Source organism: Oncorhynchus clarkii, chromosome 2 (genome assembly GCF_045791955.1).
Source record: "Oncorhynchus clarkii lewisi isolate Uvic-CL-2024 chromosome 2, UVic_Ocla_1.0, whole genome shotgun sequence".
Taxonomy (NCBI): domain Eukaryota; kingdom Metazoa; phylum Chordata; class Actinopteri; order Salmoniformes; family Salmonidae; genus Oncorhynchus; species Oncorhynchus clarkii.
Genome location: NC_092148.1, coordinates 82,978,401 through 82,999,398, shown reverse-complemented (window position 1 = coordinate 82,999,398; position 20,998 = coordinate 82,978,401). Strand labels below are relative to the sequence as shown.

General features: G+C 43.3%; 1 pseudogene; it reads right to left on the bottom strand.

The window, feature by feature from the left end:
- The window catches only part of LOC139378405 (cortactin-binding protein 2-like), a 119,926-nt pseudogene that overhangs the window by 24,578 nt on the left and 74,350 nt on the right, over window positions 1-20,998 (bottom strand).

Sequence of the window (20,998 nt, the reverse complement as noted above, 5' to 3'; positions counted from 1 at the left end):
AAGGGTCTGAATACCTATGTAAATGTGATATTTCAGTTTTTTATTTTTAAAACCTGTCTGGGAATGGGGTTCTGCTAGCGGAACAAATTCCAATTCAATCAAAAGAAATCTCAAAAATCTAATTTCTCAAACATACAAGTATTAGGCACCATTTTAAAAATACAATTCTCGTTAATCCAGCCACAGTGTCTGATTTCAAAAATGCTTTACTGCGAAAGCTCCACAAATGATTATGTTAGGTCACCACCAAGTCACAGAAAAACACAGCGATTTTTCCAGCCAAAGAGAGTTGTCACAAAAAGCAGAAATATATATCAAATTAATCACTAACCTTTGATGATCTTCATCAGATGACACTCATAAGACTTCATGTTACACAATACATGTATGTTTTGTTTGATAAAGTGAATATTTATATCCAAAAATCTAATTTTACATTGCCGTGTTATGTTCAGTAGTTCCAAAACATGCAGTGATTTTGCAGAGAGCCACATCAATTCACAGAAATACTCATAATAAACATTGATAATAGATACAACTATTATACATGGAACTTTAGATAAACTTCTCCTTAACCTGTTGCGACGACCAAACCCGGATCCGAGATTCTATTTATAGACCTAAGCTCATTACCATAACGCAACGTTAACTATTCATGAAAATCGCAAATGAAATGAAATAAATATGCTATCTCTCAAGCTTAGCCTTTTGTTAACAACACTGTCATCTCAGATTTTCAAAATATGCTTTTCAACCATAGGAAAACAATAATTTGTGTAACAGTAGCTAGCTAGCGTAGCATTTAGCGTTAGCATTAGCGTTAGCATTTAGCAGGCAACTATCACAAAAACAAGTAAAGCCTTCAAATAAAATAACTTACCTTTAAAGAACTTCTGATGTTTTCAATGAGGAGACTCTCAGTTAGATAGCAGATGCTCAGTTTTTCCAAAAAGATTCTTTGTGTATTAGAAATAGCTCCGTTTTGTACATCACATTTGGCTACCAAAAAAAAAAAAAAAAAAAAAACGAAAATTCAGCCCTCAAAACGCGAACTTTTTTCCAAATTAACTCCATAATATCGACTGAAACATGGCAAACGTGGTTTAGAATCAATCCTCAAGGTGTTTTTCCACATATCTCTTCGATGATATATCCTTCGTGGAAGCCTGGTTTCTCCTTGCTCTCAAATGGAAAAATAATTGCACCTGGCTTTGCGCTCCAATTTCGACGCAGGGACACCAGGAAAATGTAGTCTCTTATGGTCAATCTTCCAATGATATGCCTACAAATACGTCACAATGCTGCAAACACCTTGGGGAAACGACAGAAAGTGTAGGCTCATTCCTTGCGCAATCACAGCCATATAAGGAGACAATGGAAAACCGAGCTTCAGAGATTCTGCTCATTTCCTGGTTGACGTATCATCTTGGTTTCGCCTGTAGAATGAGTTCTGGGGCACTTACAGACAATATCTTTGCAGATTCTGAAACTTCAGAGTGTTTCCAAAACGGTCAATAATATGCATAGTCGAGCATCTTTTCGTGACAAAATATTGCGCTTAAAACGGGAACGTTTTTTATCCAAAAATGAAATAGCGCCCCTAGAGATCCAAGAGGTTAATGCAACCGCTGTGTCAGATTTAAACAAATACAATTTTAAAAAAACCTAATCTGAGTACGGCTCTCAGACGACAAATCAAGCCAAACAGATATCCGCCATGTTGGAGTCAACATTAGTCAGAAATAGCATTATAAATATTCAATTACATTTGATGATCTTCATCAGAATGCACTCCCAGGAATCCCAGTTCCACAATAAATGTTTGATTTGTTCGATAAAGTTCATCATTTATGTCCAAACACTTCCTTTTGTTTACGCGTTTAGTAAACAAATCAAAACTCACGAGGCGCGGGCAATTCCAGAGGAAATGTCGGACGAAAAATCCAAAAAGTTATATTACTGGTCGTAGAAACATATCAAACGATGTATAGAATCAATCTTTAGGATGTTTTTATCATAAATGTTCAATAATGTCCCAACCGGAGAATTCCATTGTCTGTAGAAAAGCAATGGAACGAGAGGTAACTTTCTCATGACCGCGCGTCACGAGCCCATGCCAGACCTCTGACTCATTCCCCTCTCATTCAGCCCCCCTTCATAGTAGAAGCATCAAACAATGTTCTAAAGACTGTTGACATCTAGTGGAAGCTTTAGGAAGTGCAACATGACCAATATCCCACTGTGTCTTCAATAGGGGATGAGTTGAAAAACTACAAGCCTCAGATTTCCCACTTCCTGTTTGGATTTTTTCTCAGGTTTTTGCCTGTCATATGAGTTCTGTTATACTCAGAGGCATCATTCAAACAGTTTTAGAAACTTCAGAGTGTTTTCTATCTAATAATATAATAATTATATCTAAGATCTATCTAATACTACTAATAATATGCATATATTAGCATCTGGGACTGAGTAGGAGGCAGTTTACTCTCGGCACGCTTTTCATCCAAAAGTGAAAATGCTGCCCCCTAGCCCAAACAGGTTAATTAGCAGAAATGTCTAAAAAAACAGTTTTTGCTTTGTCATTATGGGGTAATGTGTGGAGATTGATGAGGGGAAAAAAACAATTTAATCAATTTAAAAATAAAGCTGTAACCTAACTAAATGTGGAAAAAGTCAAGGGGTCTGAATACTTTCCAAAGGCACTGTATGGAGTGCAGTGACGTGTCCTATAAGGAGCATGGGTGGCAAATCTGATGGCCGAATGGTAACGAACATCTAGCCGCCCAAGAGCACCCTTACCTGCCGATCTATTAATTACGTCTCCGTAATCTAGCATGGGTAGGATGGTCATCTGAATCAGGATTAGTTTGGCAGCTGGGGTGAAAGAGGAGCGATTTAGATAGAGGAAACCAAGTCTAGATTTAACCTTAGCCTGCAGCTTTGATATATGCTGAGAGAAGGACAGTGTTCAGTTTAGCCATACTCCCAAGTACTTGTATGAGGTGACTACCTCAAGCTCTAAACCCTCAGACGTAGTAATCACACCGGTGGGGAGAGGGGCATTCTTCTTACCAAACCACATGACCTTTGCTTAAGAGGTGTTCAGAACAAGGTTAAGGGCAGAGAAAGCTTCTTGGACACTAAGAAGACTTTGCTGTTGAGTGTTTAACACAAAATCCGGGGAGGGGCCAGCTGAGTATAAGACTGTATCATCTGCATATAAATGGATGACAGGGATTCCTACTGCCTGAACTATGTTGTTGGTGTAAATTGAGAAGAGCGTGGGGCCTAGGATCGAGCCGAGGTGTACTCCCTTGGTGACAGGCAGTGGCTGGCCAAAGACCCCTCAGAGACACCAATACTCCTTAGCCAGCCCACAAGAATGGAATGGTCTACCTTATTAAAATCTTTGGCCAAGTCAGTAAAAATAGCAGCACAGCATTGCTTACAATCAAGGGCAATGGAGACATAATTTAGGACCTTTAGGTTGCAGTGACACGTACATAACCTGAGCGGAAACTAGATTGCACAAGTTTTTCCAACACTTTTGATAAACAGGGCAAAATCGAAATAGGCCTATAACAGTCACACTGTGTCTGTCTTCCAAGCAATGGGAACCTCCCAAGAGGTTCATTACAAACTAGGCCCATTACAACACACCAATAATAGCCCCTCCATTTTAGAATAGGGATTGCATTATTAGTTACAGAGAAACAGCAGAAACAGTGAGTCAATGTGTAAAAGACCACACAAGAAGAAACAGTTACTGGATGAACTACGCTCACACAGACACAAAAAGGACGAGGGAATCTAACGTTTTAAACATGATTGAATTTCAATGTCTTGTCAACCCCGGGCGATTATATCTGGAGTGTGGCTGCTATTGTTAGCTGTGCGTTGGCAGAGAGGGTACAGGCTTAGCTGGACATTCCGAGCGATTGCCTGCCCCGCTACCCTAACAAGCCCAAACAATGAGGCTGAGACTGAGGCTGATATCCTTTATGCTGCCTGGCTGCCCCCCCTCAAACATAACCCCCTATAATCCTCACTGGAATGTGTACACCTCAACAACATCATGTGTACATCTCACCCACATCATGTATACACCTCACCAACAACCTGTGTACACCTCACCAACATCATGTGTACACCTCACCAACATCATGTGTACACCTCACCAACATCATGTATACACCTCACCAACATCATGTGTACACCTCACCAACATCATGTGTACACCTCACCAACATCATGTATACACCTCACCAACATCATGTATACACCTCACCAACACCATGTGTACACCTCACCAACATCATGTATACACCTCACCAACATCATGTATACACCTCACCAACAACCTGTGTACACCTCACCAACATCATGTATACACCTCACCAACATCATGTGTACACCTCACCAACATCATGTGTACACCACACCAACTTCATGTGTACACCTTACCAACATCATGTATACATCTCACCAACATCATGTGTACACCTCACCAACATCATGTATACACCTCACCAACACCATGTGTACACCTCACCAACATCATGTATACACCTCACCAACATCATGTATACACCTCACCAACATCATGTATACACCTCACCAACATCATGTGTACACCTCACCAACATCATGTGTACACCTCACCAACATCATGTGTACACCTCATGGATTGAACTCTGCCCTGTTCTTCATGAATCATCCATGATGCTTCATTATGCCAGCACACAGCCTTAAAGGCTGCGTCCACCAAAGCGTATTACATACATGGCTTTAAATTACATCAATACTCCAAGAAGCTTACTCAGAGAAACATGCATAAACATGGTATAGAATAAAACGTTGGCTTTGTTCTGCAGTCTAGCAACCAGGACTTGAGCTATACAACTCAAATGGCTTTGTTCTGCAGTCTAGCAACCAGGACTTGAGCTATACAACTCAAATGGCTTTGTTCTGCAGTCTAGCAACCAGGACTTGAGCTATACAACTCAAATGGCTTTGTTCTGCAGTCTAGCAACCAGGACTTGAGCTATACAACTCAAATGGCTTTGTTCTGCAGTCTAGCAACCAAGACTTAAACTATACAACTCAAATGGCTTTGTTCTGCAGTCTAGCAACCAAGACTTGAGCTATACAACTCAAATGGCTTTGTTCTGCAGTCTAGCAACCAAGACTTGAGCTATACAACTCAAATGGCTTTGTTCTGCAGTCTAGCAACCATGAATTGAGCTATACAACTCAAATGGCTTTGTTCTGCAGTCTAGCAACCAAGACTTGAGCTATACAACTCAAATGGCTTTGTTCTGCAGTCTAGCAACCAGGACTTGAGCTATACAACTCAAATGGCTTTGTTCTGCAGTCTAGCAACCAGGACTTGAGCTATACAACTCAAATGGCTTTGTTCTGCAGTCTAGCAACCAGGACTTGAGCTATACAACTCAAATGGCTTTGTTCTGCAGTCTAGCAACCAGGACTTGAGCTATACAACTCAAATGGCTTTGTTCTGCAGTCTAGCAACCAAGACTTGAGCTATACAACTCAAATGGCTTTGTTCTGCAGTCTAGCAACCAAGACTTGAGCTATACAACTCAAATGGCTTTGTTCTGCAGTCTAGCAACCAAGACTTGAGCTATACAACTCAAATGGCTTTGTTCTGCAGTCTAGCAACCAAGACTTGAGCTATACAACTCAAATGGCTTTGTTCTGCAGTCTAGCAACCAATACTTGAGCTATACAACTCAAATGGCTTTGTTCTGCAGTCTAGCAACCAAGACTTGAGCTATACAACTCAAATGGCTTTGTTCAGGTTATGTCACAGTATGTTATTATTCAAGGGCCAGCGATAATGATTTGTTTCATATTTCTCGTGTTGTTGTCATGTTCTGGTGTGTGGCGAATGTAATAGCTAGCTACAACCATGCAAGCAAAGGACCGGTCACCATAACAACGATGGTAAGTTGGTGATTTATTCCAGGAGTGGAAAGGAGAGAATGAGGGTGAGGAAGGTGAGGGGTGTTGGAGAGAGAGAGGGAGGGAGGGATGGAGAAGGGGCTGGGGTAATCAGTTCCTACTGATGACAATGGGGGACATTCAGGGAAGGAAAGGGGGAGTAAGGGGGGCAAGCAGGGAGGTAATGGAGAAAATTAGCCAAGAGATTTGAGTGTTTTAGACTCCATGCTGTGCTGCTGTAGTGACACTGGGTCACAATGGAGCGGTAGCAGCTTTTATTGTGTCAATGGCTGGTTCATGTTCAGTGGGACACACTGTAGCAAAACGGTTTGGAACAGAATTAGTATTGGAACAGGATCCCTGTGTCAATACTCCTCCTTCGCCTCCCACTCTTCCTCTACCGCTCTCATTCTCCCATTCTTTCCCCCTCTATCCTCCCCTCTCCTCCTCCTCCCCTGGCTATTGTCCAGTATTGGCCTGGCTGGCCAGCTGTGTGTCTCAGTGCTTATCTGGAGCACACAGTGCTGGCTAACAGAGGTGTCTCTGCGGCCAGACAAGCCCAGTTGGAGAGTCTCTGGATCTGCTGGCTCTGTGACTGGTAGAAGGGTTCAGGAGCAGGCTCTGTGACTGGTAGATGGGTTCAGGAGCAGGCTCTGTGACTGGTGGAGGGGTTCCTGTCTATATAAGGTCCCACAGTTGATAGTGCATGTCAGAGCAAAAACCAAGCCATGAGGTGGAAGGAATTGTCTATAGAGCTCCGAGACATAATTGTGTCGAGGCACAGATCGGAATAAGGGTACGGAAAAAATTATGCAGCATTGAAGGTCCCCAAGAACACAGTGGGCTCTTAAATGGAAGTTTGGAACCACCAAGACTCTTCCTACAGCTGGCTGCCCGGCCAAACTGAGCAATCAGGGGAGAAGGGCCTTGGTCAGGGAGGTGACCAAGAACCCGATGGTCATTCTGACAGAGCTCTAGAGTTCATCTGTGGGGATGGGAGAACCTTCCAGAAGGACAACCATCTCTGCAGCACTCCACCAATCAGGCCTTTATGGTAGTGTCCAGACAGAAGCCACTCCTCAGTAAAAGGCACATGACAGCCCACTTGGAGTTTGCCAAAAGGCACCTAAAGACTCTCAGACCATGAGAAACAAGATTCTCTGGTCTGATGAAACCAAGATTGAACTCTTTGGCCTGAATGCCAAGCGTCACGCCAAAGTACAGAGAGATCCTTGATGAAAACCTGCTCCAGAGCACTCAGGACCTCAGACTAGGGCGAAGGTTCCCCTTCCAACAGGACAACGACCCTAACCACACAGCCAAGATAACGCAGGAGTGGCTTCTGTCTCTGAATGTCCTTGAGTGGCCCGGCCAGAGCCCGGACTTGAACCCGATCGAACAGCTCTGGAGAGACCTGAAAATAACTGTGCAGTGACACTCCCCATCCAACCTGATAGAGCTTGAGAGGATCTGCAGAGAAGAATGGGAGAAACACCCCAAATACAGGTATGCCAAGCTTGTAGCATCATACCCAAGAATAATCAAGACTGTAATCACTGCCGAAGGTGCTTCAACAAAGTACTGAATAAAGGGTCTGAATACTTATGTAAATGTCATATTTTTGTTTATTTTTAATACATTTGCAAAAAAAATCTAAACCTGCTTTTGCTTTGTCGTTATGGGGTATTGCTGAGGGAAAATCAATTGAATCAGTTTTAGAATAATGTAACAAAATGTGGAAAAAGACAAGGGGTCTGAATACTTTCCCGAAGGCACTGTAAGTATTGAAATAGCTACAGCAAATAGGATTAGGCAAATTACTCTGAATGTCACTTGTTGTGCTGCCCTGCTGTGAGACTCTTTGTTTTACTGCGCGGTGCCAGTCAAGTTGAAATAGGCTAACGCCCAACCCTAGCATATGTATGTCCAGACTTCTGAGTCTCAGGATATATGAATAACTCTACATCCAGATGTGTTCTCTCTCTCTCTCTCTCTTACTCTCTCTCTCTCTTACTCTCTCTCTTATTCTCTCTCTCTCTCGCGCTTCTCACTCTCTCTTATTCTCTCTCTCTCTCTCATTCACTCTCTCTCTTACTCTCTCTCTCTTACTCTCTCTCTTATTCTCTCTCTCTCTCTCGCGCGCTTCTCACTCTCTCTCTTACTCTCTCTCCCTTCTTTTTCTCTCTCTCTCTCTCTCTCTCTCTCTCTCTCTCTTACTCACCCTCTCTCTCTTACTCGCTTCTCTCTCTCTTACTCTCTCTCGCTTCTTTCTCTCTCTCTCTTACTCACCCTCTCTCTCTCTCTCTCTCTTATTCTCCCTCTCTTTCTCTATTCCAGGAGAGGTAGTTGTTGAGGGTTGGAGTGGGCGAGGGTGTATGTATGAGAGGTTGGCAGGGTGAATGAGGGAGTGTGAGTGGGAGGGGGATATTTAAGTGTGTGTGCCGCTTTTGTTTCTATGTGGTGCATGCTTGCGTGTAAGAATGTGTGTGTTCCAAGGTTATTATAGTAAACTGAAACAAAAATGAAAACGAATTATGAAAAAAGAGTGGTAAACTGAAAAACAATAAATAACAGACCTGAATGAAAAACTAAAACTATTATCTTTGACTCCAAAACGAACTAAAGTCTACTAAATATAAACCATCATGAATTATGTTCAGCGTTTTGAGGGTTTTCAAGCTACTGAAGCTGGTGGATAAATATGACCAGTAGATGGCGATGTTTCAAATAGGCCTAGCTTGTGCATCACTATCACTAGCTAACAGGGGAAAAAATCATCTAGGTATTTAAGTTCAATCAATTTTTTTCAACAAAATTTAAAAAGCATTGGATTGGTGTAAACATGGGCGAGTTTCCTTCTATAACAAAGTTAAGAACGTACCTTAATCTCACTCCACAGCTAACTTGAAATTGTAGTTATTTTTCTATAGGTCAAACGTGTGTCTGCGAGCAGAGAATCACTGGTTCGAGCACCGTATGGGGACAGGGACAGTGGAGGAAGCTACACTGTTAGCAGCACACTGACGTCTGTTTCACTGGTTCCGTGACTCGGGATCGACAGCTCAGCTCAACAGCTGAAGGGCTGAGTAATGGACTTAGGAACGCACCGTAAAGTCACTCCACAATGTCACTGATGGAGCTATCAAATCAGGTATTTCTTGATAGCTCAAACAGTTGGTATGTTGTCAATTAGGACAGTCACATGTGTCTACAAGCAGAGGATCACTGGTTCACACCCAGTACAGGGACAGTGGAGGAAGCTACACACTAACATCTGTTTCACTTCTGAAAATAGACAAAATATAATTTAAACCTAACTTAAATAAGGTATTTCTGTACATTTTTTGAAATAAATTTGCTACAATTTCGACAACCTGTTTTCACTTCGTCATTATGGGGTATTGTTTGTAGATTTCTGGGGATAACTATTTTTTTAAATCCATTTTAGGCTGTACCGTAACAAAATGTGGAAAAAGTCAAGAGGTCTGAATACTTTCCAAAGGCACTGTAAGTGATAATGCCTGAGAAGCCGGTGTTTGGAGGAAATACGTGACTGGTTTCAGGAAACTAGGCGTATGTCGCGCATCACTACTTCAAAGGAGAGCCATTTGAACATACACTTTTTTTGAATTATCAAAATGTGTTTTTTGGCAGAAATGCCTTCTGGAACATGTGGAACATGTGAACTTTCATGTGCCTTAACAACAAACTTGTATGCCATCTGTAAATACGAATTAAATTGTTAAAATTGCTGAGATAATGAGTGGGCTGGACATGCCGAGAGATGAGTTTGGATTGGTTTGCCACGCTTCTGTCTATTTGAGCTGGTCAGTATGTGTAGGTAATCCTGTCTAACGCGGCTTAAAAAAAACATTGTGTAGTAGAACTGCATAAGTGTTGCTCTCCACTTTCTGGAGGACCGAGTTTTGAAATCAGTGGAATTGGAATATGATAGCTTAGGAGAACATATGTCTACGGATTACATCTTCAAACTAAGGGCAACCATGGCATCTGTTAGGCCCGAGATGAGAAGGCGGGGGCCTGCAAACCATGCCAATATATCCTTCAAACACCGGCTTCGAGGGCATTATCACTTTTATATAACGGGTTACATTTTCAAATATGTATATATTTTTTTTTAATTAAAAACTTTATTTTGATGAATTTATTTTTACTATTTCATCCTTCCACAAGATATAGTCCCGACACAAATCTAGGGTTGCTTCCCAATCCGGCTGGTCGTTTGTTCTTTCCAGAGATGAGACCCAGTCATGAAGTCTTTTTGTTCCGTATCGATTTGTTCGTTCTAAATGTTCCATTGCCATACTGGCAGCCAACGTTCTTATCCCTTGCTTGCTAGCTGGCCAACTACGGCTAATTTACAGTCACATCAAACAGTGCAGCCAGAATAACAATGAGGTAGCCGCATTTGCATTTGTTTAAGCTGTTTTCTAGTGACATTTATTTGGAAACATCCATTGTGGTAACTTCCGGCGCCGACAGAGATGGCCGCCTCGCTTCACGTGCCTTAGAAACTATGCCGTTTTTTTTTTTTTTTTTTACGTGTTATTTCTTACATTGGTACCCCAGGTCATCTTAGGTTTCATTACATACAGTCGAGAAGAACTACTGAATATAAGAGCAGCGTCAACTCAACATCAGTACGACCAAGAATATGACTTTCGCGAAGCGGATCCTGTGTTCTGCCTTTCACCCAGGACAATGGAATGGATCCCAGCCGGCGACCCAAAAAAACGACTTCGTAAAAGAGGGAAACGAAGCGGTCTTCTGGTCAGACTCCGGAGACGGGCACATCGCGCACCACTCCCTAGCATACTTCTCGCCAATGTCCAGTCTCTTGACAACAAGGTTGATGAAATCCGAGCAAGGGTAGCATTCCAGAGGGACATCAGAGACTGTAACGTTCTTTGCTTCATGGAAACATGGGTCACTGGAGAGACGCTATCGGAGTCGGTGCAGCCACCTGGTTTCTCCACGCATCGCGCCAACAGAAACAAACATCTTTCTGGTAAGAAGAGGGGCGGGGGCGTATGCTTTATGATTAACGAGACGTGGTGTGGTCACAACAACATACAGGAACTCAAGTCCTTCTGTTCACCTGATTTAGAATTCCTCACAATCAAATGTCGACCGCATTATCTACCAAGGGAATTCTCTTCGATTATAATCACAGCCGTATATATTCCCCCCCAAGCAGACACATCGATGGCTCTGAACGAACTTTATTTGACTCTTTGCAAACTGGAATCCACATATCCTGAGGCTGCATTCATTGTAGCTGGGGATTTTAACAAGGCTAATCTGAAAACAAGACTCCCTAAATTGTATCAGCATATCGATTGCGCAACCAGGGCTGGCAAAACCTTGGATCATTGCTATTCTTCCGCGACGCATATAAGGCCCTCTCCCGCTCTCCTTTCGGAAAAGCTGAACACGACTCCATTTTGTTGCTCCCTGCCTACAAACAGAAACTAAAACAAGAAGCTCCCGCGCTGAGGTCTGTTCAACGCTGGTCCGACCAAGCTGACTCCACACTCCAAGACTGCTTCCATCACGTGGACTGGGATATGTTTCGTATTGCGTCAGACAACAACATTGACGAATACGCTGATTCGGTGAGCGAGTTCATTAGAACGTGCGTTAAAGATGTCGTTCCCATAGCAACGATTAAAACATTCCCAAACCAGAAACCGTGGATTGATTGCAGCATTCACGTGAAACTGAAAGCGCGAACCACTGCTTTTAATCAGGGCAAGGTGACCGGAAACATGACCGAATACAAACAGTGTAGCTATTCCCTCCACAAGGCAATCGAACAAGCTAAGCGTCAATATAGAGACAAAGTAGAATCGCAATTCAACGGCTCAGACACAAGAGGTATGTGGCAGGGTCTACAGTCAATCACGGATTACAAAAAGAAAACCAGCCCAGTCACGGACCAGGATGCCTTGCTCCCAGGCAGACTAAATAACTTTTTTGCCCACTTTGAGGACAATACAGTGCCACTGACACGGCCCGCAACCAAAACATGCGGACTCTCCTTCACTGCAACCGAGGTGAGTAAAACATTTAAACGTGTTAACCCTCGCAAGGCTGCAGGCCCAGACGGCATCCCCAGCCGCGCCCTCAGAGCATGCGCAGACCAGCTGGCTGGTGTGTTTACGGACATATTCAATCAATCCCTATCCCAGTCTGCTGTTCCCACATGCTTCAAGAGGGCCACCATTGTTCCTGTTCCCAAGAAAGCTAAGGTAACTGAGCTAAACGACTACCGCCCCGTAGCACTCACTTCCGTCATCATGAAGTGCTTTGAGAGACTAGTCAAGGACTATATCACCTCCACCCTACCTGACACCCTAGACCCACTCCAATTTGCTTACCGCCCAAATAGGTCCACAGACGATGCAATCTCAACCACACTGCACACTGCCCTAACCCATCTGGACAAGAGGAATACCTATGTGAGAATGCTGTTCATCGACTACAGCTCAGCATTTAACACCATAGTACCCTCCAAACTCGTCATCAAGCTCGAGACCCTGGGTCTCGACCCCGCCCTGTGCAACTGGGTACTGGACTTCCTGACGGGCCGCCCCCAGGTGGTGAGGGTAAGTAACAACATCTCCACCCCGCTGATCCTCAACACTGGGGCCCCACAAGGGTGCGTTCTGAGCCCTCTCCTGTACTCCCTGTTCACCCACGACTACGTGGCCACGCACGCCTCCAACTCAATCATCAAGTTTGCGGACGACACAACAGTGGTAGGCTTGATTACCAACAACGACGAGACGGCCTACAGGGAGGAGGTGAGGGCCCTCGGAGTGTGGTGTCAGGAAAATAACCTCACACTCAACGTCAACAAAACTAAGGACATGATTGTGGACTTCAGGAAACAGCAGAGGGAACACCCCCCTATCCACATTGATGGAACAGCAGTGGAGAGGGTAGTAAGTTTTAAGTTCCTCGGCGTACACATCACAGACAAACTGAATTGGTCCACCCACACAGACAGCATCGTGATGAAGACGCAGCAGCGCCTCTTCAACCTCAGGAGGCTGAAGAAATTTGGCTTGTCACCAAAAGCACTCACAAACTTCTACAGATGCACAATCGAGAGCATCCTGTCGGGCTGTATCACCGCCTGGTACGGCAACTGCTCCGCCCACAACCGTAAGGCTCTCCAGAGGGTAGTGAGGTCCGCACAATGCATCACCGGTGGCAAACTACCTGCCCTCCAGGACACCTACACCACCCGATGTCACAGGAAGGCCATAAAGATCATCAAGGACAACAACCACCCGAGCCACTGCCTGTTCACCCCGCTATCATCCAGAAGGCGAGGTCAGTACAGGTGCATCAAAGCTGGGACCGAGAGACTGAAAAACAGCTTCTATCTCAAGGCCATCAGACTGTTAAACAGCCACCACTAACATTGAGTGGCTGCTGCCAACACACTGACTCAACTCCAGCCACTTTAATAATGGGAATTGTAGCCACTTTAAACAATGCTACTTAATATAATGTTTACATACCCTACATTATTCATCTCATATGTCTACGTATATACTATACTCTATATCATCTACTGCATCTTTATGTAATACATGTATCACTAGCCACTTTAAACTATGCCACTATGTTTACATACTCATCTCATATGTATATACTGTACTCGATACCATCTACTGCATCTTGCCTATGCCGTTCTGTACCATCACTCATTCACATATCTTTATGTACATATTCTTTATCCCTTTACACTTGTGTGTATAAGGTAGTAGTTTTGGAATTGTTAGTTAGATTACTTGTTGGTTATTACTGCATTGTCGGAACTAGAAGCACAAGCATTCTGCTACACTCGCATTAACATCTTCTAACCATGTGTATGTGACAAATAAAATTTGATTTGATTTACTTATTTAGGGAAATCTATGTGAAATACTAATTTCTCTTGAAACCAGAATATGTTACTTTCACTTTTTTGTTTCTTTTGTTTTGTGTATGTGACAAATAAAATTTGATTTGATAACATTGAGCAAATGATTTCACCTGGCATAGAAAATGTCCTCTTTTGTCAGAACACTGTTGTTCAGAGGGGCTGGCTAGCCAACAACACAGATAACACAATAACTTCAAACTGAAGCTGGAAAGACAGCAAACTATCTGCACTTCGTTTCATTTGGCCTGTTTTCTATTGATATTTCTACGTATATATCCATCAAATTATGCTGATTCATGATTTCGACTGGCTGAGAAAAGCTGCCTGCCTCTTTGTCTCATTCTGGCTCCTGATGCGTTCATTACTACACGACCGCTGGAGATCGAATTTGAATATTGAAACAATATTGCAAATGTTGGAGATACAGAAAGCAACGTTTATACAACATTATACTAATCTCTAAATGTTAGTCTAAAAGAAATGTGAGATAATATCAAGATGCTTTTTATAGTGAAGATTTTGTTTAGAAATTGCTTGGCTGGGCTGATGAGACAGAGGATTGCGCAGTCAGATGGAACAGAGTAAATAGGCCTTTTAACATCATAGATTTAGACACACACATTGTACAAATATGTTATATAACCTACAGAATCGTATATCCCAATGTTTTATGGGTACATAATCACGATAGGACAAAGGTTGATATCGCCCAACCCTAATATATACACCATCTCTCTTTTAGATGCATACATTATCTCTCATATCTCTCTTACGCGCACACACACACACACACACACACCACACACGTGCGCGCACGCACACAGAACATGAGCCAAATGAGCCAAATCTCATTCACACACACACACACACACACACAGAACATGAGCCAAATGAGCCAAATCTCATTCACACACAAACTAGTAAACACACAAACAAATCAATGTGTAAAGTGCACGTAGGTGTGCACTTTAGTGTCTACATAATATACAGTTATGCAGTGTTAACTTTAAGTCGATATACTGTAAGTTAACGAGTTTGCTAGTCTGCAATCTCGGCAGGTCTGGATGTCATCATATCGTAACATCATATCATGATATCGTAGCATCGTATACCCTCTTCTGCCTGCTCTCGGCAGCAGCCAGCTGTGCTGACATCCTCTCCTGCATCTTCCTGCAGTGCGCCATGACTGCCTCCAGGACTGAGATGGGGCTGGAGCCAACTGGCCGGCGTTCTTTGTCCCCCCCGGGGACACAGTCAAAGTCCCTCTGCAGGGCCAGGAAGGGGTCCGTCAGACTGAAGTGGCCGTAACGCTCCTGGAGGAACACATCCTTACGCCGCGCCTACGGAGAGATAGAGGAAGACAGGAAGTTACATTTGAAAAGAATCACATCAATCACTGACCAAGAGTGTTGGTCATGTTCATATACAGAGAGACAGAGAGCGAGAGACAGTGACAGAGAAAGAGAGAGACAAATGAGGGTTAAGTATAGATAACCATTTTATAAGAATCACATCAGTCTATGACTATTTGATTTATATAACCGATTGATTCTTAAAAGCAAAGTGCATTAGGTAGGTATTTGTTTGATGACTACTATATGAACTGATTGATTATCATTATCATGATATTGCCAATTATTTCAATGACTATTTCACTAGTAACGTGGAAAAACTCAGAAGTGAAATGATAACATGGTGAACCATCATATTTTTGTATAAAATATTGAATAATGAAAGAGGATTGCTGTTTTGAATTTGGTCAAGTTAGTGTGGGAGAGGTGGAAGAACTATTGTTATCCATCAACAATGATAAACCACCAGGTAGTGACAACCTTGATGGGAAACCATTGAGAATGGTAGCAGACTGTAATGACACCCCTATTTGCTATATCTTTAACCAAATAAATTAAAATAAAATGTTATTTGGCACATGCGCCGAATACAACAGGTGTAGGTAGACCTTACAATGAAATGCTTACTTACAAGCCCTTAACTAACAATGCCATTTTAAGAAAAATAGATCAGTAAAAAATAAGAAATAAAAGTAACAAATAGTTAGAGCAGCAGTAAAATAACAATTGCGAGGCTATATACAGGGGGTACCGGTACCGAGTCAATGTGCGGGGTCACACGTTAGTCAAGGTAATGTGTACACTACCGTTCAAAAGTTTGGGGTCACTTAGAAATGTCATTTTTTTAGAATTTTTTTGTCCATTAAAATAACATCAAATTGATCAGAAATACAGTGTAGACATTGTTAATTTTGTAAATGACTATTGTAGCTGGAAACAGCAGATTTCTTTATGGAATGTCTACGTATAGAGGCCCATTATCAGCAGCCATCACTCCTGTGTTCCAATGGCACGTTGTGTTATCTAATCCAAGTGTATCATTTTAAAAGGCTAATTGATCATTAGAAGACCATTTTGCAATTATAGCAGCTTCATTAAATAGTACCCTCAAAACACCAGTCTCATCGTCAACAGTGAAGAGGCGACTCCGGGATGCTGGCCTTCTAGGCAGAGTTCCTCTGTCCAGTGTCTGTGTTCTTTTGTCCATCTTAATCTTTTATTTGTATTGGCCAGTCTGAGATATGGCTTTTTAATTGCAACTCTGCCTAGAAGGCCAGCATCCCGGAGTCACGGCTTCACTGTTGACATTGAGACTGGTGTTTTGCGGGAACTATTTAATGAAGATGGCAGTTGAGGACTTGTGAGGTGTTTGTTTCTCAAACTAGACACTCTAATGTACTTGTCCTCTTGCTCCGTTGTGGACCAGGGCCTCCCATTCCTCTTTCTATTTTAGTTAGAGCCAGTTTGTGCTGTTCTGTGAAGGGAGTAATACACAGCGTTGTACGAGATCTTCAGTTTCTTTGCAATTTCTCGCATGGAATAGCCTTCATTTCTCAGAACAAGAATAGACTGATGAGTTTCAGAAGAAAGTTCTTTGTTTCTGGCCATTTTGAGCCTGTAATTGAACCCACAAATGCTGATGCTCCAGATACTCAACTTGTCTAAAGAAGGCCAGTTTTTTGCTTCCTTAATCAGAACAACAGTTTCCAGCTGTGCTAACATAATTGCAAAAGGGTTTTCTAATGATCAATTACTCTTTTAAAATGATACACTTAGATTAGCAAACACAACGTCCCATTGGAACACAGGAGTGACGGTTGCTGATAATATGCCTCTGTACGCCTATGTAGATATAAAAATCTGCCGTTTCCAAGCTACAATAGTAATTGATAACATTAACAATGTCTACACTGTATTTCTGATCAATTTCATGTTATTTTAATGGACAAAAAAATAAGCCTCTCTTTCAAAAACAAGGACATTTCTAAGTGACCACAAACTTTAGAACAGTAATGTACATGTAGGTAGAGTTAAAGTGACTATGCATAAAAAAACTGAGAATAGCAGCAGCGTAAAGAAAGGGGGGGGGGGGGCAATGCAAATAGTCTGGGTAGCCATTTGATCAGCTGTTCAGGAGTCTTATGGTTTAGGGGTAAAAGCTGTTAAGAAGCCTTTTGGACCTAGACTTGGCACTCCGGTACCGCTTGCCATGCGGTAGCAGAGAGAACAGTCCATGACTAGGGTGACTGGAGTCTTTGACAATTTTTAGAGCCTTCCTCTGACACCGCCTGGTATAGAGGTCCTGGATGGCAGGAAGCTTAGCCCCAGTGATGTACTGGGCCATATACACTACCCTCTGTAGCGCCTTGCTGTCAGAGGCTGAGCAGTTGCCATACCAGGCAGTGATGCAACCAGTCAGGATGCTCTCGATGGTGCAGCTGTAGAACTTTTTGAGGTTCTGAGGTCCCATGCCATATCTTTTCAGTCTCCTGAGGGGGAATAGGTTTTGTCGTTCCCTCTTCACGACTGTCTTGGTGTGCTTGGACCATGATAGTTTGTTGGTGATGTGGACACCAAGGAACTTGAAGCTCTCAACCTGCTCCACTACAGCCCCGTCGATGAGAATGGGGCCTTCTCGGTCCTCCTTTTCCTGTAGTCCACAATCGTCTCCTTTCTCTTGATCACGTTGAGGGAGATGTTGTTGTCCTGGCACCACATGGCCTGGTCTCTGACCTCATCCTATAGGCTGTCTCATCGTTGTTGGTGATCAGGCCTACCACTGTTGTGTCATCAGCAAACTTAATGATGGTGTTGGAGTTGTGCCTGGCCATGCAGTCATGAGTGAACAGGGAGTACAGGAGGGGACTGAGCATGCACCCCTGGGGATCAGTGTGGCGGATGTGTTGTTACCTACCCTTACCACCTGGGGGCGGCCGGGATCCAGGAAGTCCAGGAATCAGTTGCAGAGGGAGGTGTTTAGTCCCAGGGTCCTTAGCTTAGTGATGAGCTTTGAGGGTACTATGGTGTTGAACGCTGAGCTGTCGTCAATGAATAGCATTCTCACATAGGTGTTCCTTTTGTCCAGGCGGGAAAGGGCAGTGTGGAGTGCAATAGAGATTGCATCATCTGTGAATCTGTTTGGGCGGTATGCAAATTGGAGTAGGTCTAGGGTTTCTGGGATAATAGTGATGATGTGGGCCATGACCAGCATTTCAAACCACTTCATGGCTACAGACGTGAGTGCTACAGGGACTATGGTTGTCTGCTTGAAACACGTTGGTATTACAGACTCAGATAGGGAGAGGTTGAAAATGTCATTGAAGACACTTGCCGACTGGTCAGCGCATGCTCGGAGTACACGTCCTGGTAATCCGTCTGGCCCTGCGGCCTTGTGAATGTTGACCTGTTTAAAGGTCTTTTCTCACATCGGCTACGGAGAGCGTGTCATCCGTAGTCGTCCGGAACAGATGATGCTCTCATGCATGTTTCAGTGTTACTTGCCTTGAAGCGAGCATTTAAGTAATTTAGCTCGTCTGGTAGGCTCGTGTCACTGGGCAGCTCGTGGCTGTGCTTCCCTTCGTAGTCTGTAATAGTTTGCAAGCCCTGCCACATCCGACGAGCATCGGAGTCGGTGTAGTACGATTTGATCTTAGTCCTGTATTGACGCTTTGCTTTTTTGATGGTTCGTCGGAGGGCATAGCAGGATTTCTTATAAGCTTCCAGGTTAGAGTCCCGCTCCTTGAAAGCAGCAACTCTACCTTTTAGCTCAGTGCGGATGTTGCCTGCAATCAATGGCTTCTGGTTGGGGTATGTACGTACAGTTACTGTGGGGACGACGTCACCAATGCACTTATTGATGAAGCGAGTGTTTGCCTAAAGGAGTACGTGTCTCCACAGACGTGGAAGGATGCTAAAGTTATTCCACTGCGTAAAGAGTAAAGCACCCTTTCCTGGCTTTAACAGCCACCCAATCAGTTTGCTGTCTGTTCTTAGTAAACTGAGGGAGAGAATTGTGTTTGACCAAATACAGTGCCATTTTTTTTGGAATAAGTTAACTATTGACTTTCAGCATGATTGGTTAAAATAAATGGATAATAAGACGATAGTTGGAGCTGTATTGTTAGATTTTAGTGCAGCCTTTGGTGTCATTGATCATAAGTTGTTATTGAAAAAAACTCACTTGCTATGGCCTTACATGGCTTGCCATCACATTTTTGGGGAGTTATTTATCCAGTAGAACCCAGAGAGTGTTCTTCAATTGAAGCTTGTCTAACATCAGATATGTACAGTGTGATGTCCCGCAGGGCAGTTGTCTTGGGCCATTACTCTTCTCTATTTTTATAAATGATCTGCCACTGGTCTTACACAAACCTAAAATGACTATGTATGTGGCTGATTCCACACTCCTGAGGAAGTTGAGGAAGCTAAACTCCTAGGTATAACATTCGATGGTCAATTATCATTGTCAAGTCATAGGCACTTAACCCTAATTTCTTCTGTAAGTCGCTCTGGATAAGAGTGTCTGCTAAATGACTCAAATGTAAATGCAAATGTAAAATATTGACAAAGTTGTTGTGAAGATGGGAGGGGTATATCTGTTATAAAAAGGTGTTCTGCATTTTTTACAGAAAAAAATCCACTGTACTAGTTGTTCAGGCACTGGTCTTGTCCCATCTTGATTACTGTCCAGTAATATGGTCAAGTGCAGCAAATAAAAACCTAGCAAAACTGTAGCTGGCTCAAAACAGAGCAGCACACCTTGCCCTTAACTGCACATACAGAACTAACATCAACAACATGCATGCCATGTCTTTCCTGGTTGAGGGTTGATGTGAGATTAACTACTTCTCTTCAAATTTTTATGAGAATTATTACTGTGATAAAAATTCCAGATTGTCTGAATAATCAAATAGCATACAGCTCTGACACACATACATACATCACAAGACATGCCACCAAGGGTCTCTTCACAGTCCCCAAGTTAAAAAAAAAAAATAATTCACGGCAATGCAGTGCTACCTGGTGGGGATGAGGGGGGGGGGGGGGGGGGGGGTTAATGCTGGGTTTCACCTGTTAGTACTACCTGGTGGAGATGAGGTGAGGGGTTAATGCTGGGTTTCATCTGTTAGTACTACCTGGTGGGGATGAGGGGGGGTAATGCTGGGTTTCACCTGTTAGTACTACCTGGTGGAGATGAGGTGAGGGGTTAATACTGGGTTTCACCTGCTAGTACTACCTGGTGGAGATGAGGGGGGGGGGGGGGGGTTAAATGCTGGGTTTCATCTGTTAGTACTACCTGGTGGAGATGAGGTGAGGGGTTAATGCTGTGTTTCATCTGTTAGTACTACCTGGTGGGAATGAGGGGGAGGGGGGTTAAATGCTGGGTTTCATCTGTTAGTACTATCCTGGTGGAGATGAGATGAGGTGAGGGGTTAATGCTGGGTTTCATCTGTTAGTACTACCTGGTGGAGATGAGGGGGGGGGGGGGGGTGTAATGCTGGGTTTCATCTGTTAGTACTATCCTGGTGGAGATGAGGGGGGGGGTAATGCTGGGTTTAATATGTTAGTACTACCTGGTGGAGATGAGGGGAGGGTTAATGCTGGGTTTCATCTGTTAGTACTACCTGGTGGAGATGAGGGGGGGGGGGGGGGTAATGCTGGGTTTCATCTGTTAGTACTACCTGGTGGAGATGAGGGGGGGGGGGGGGGGGGGGGTGTAATG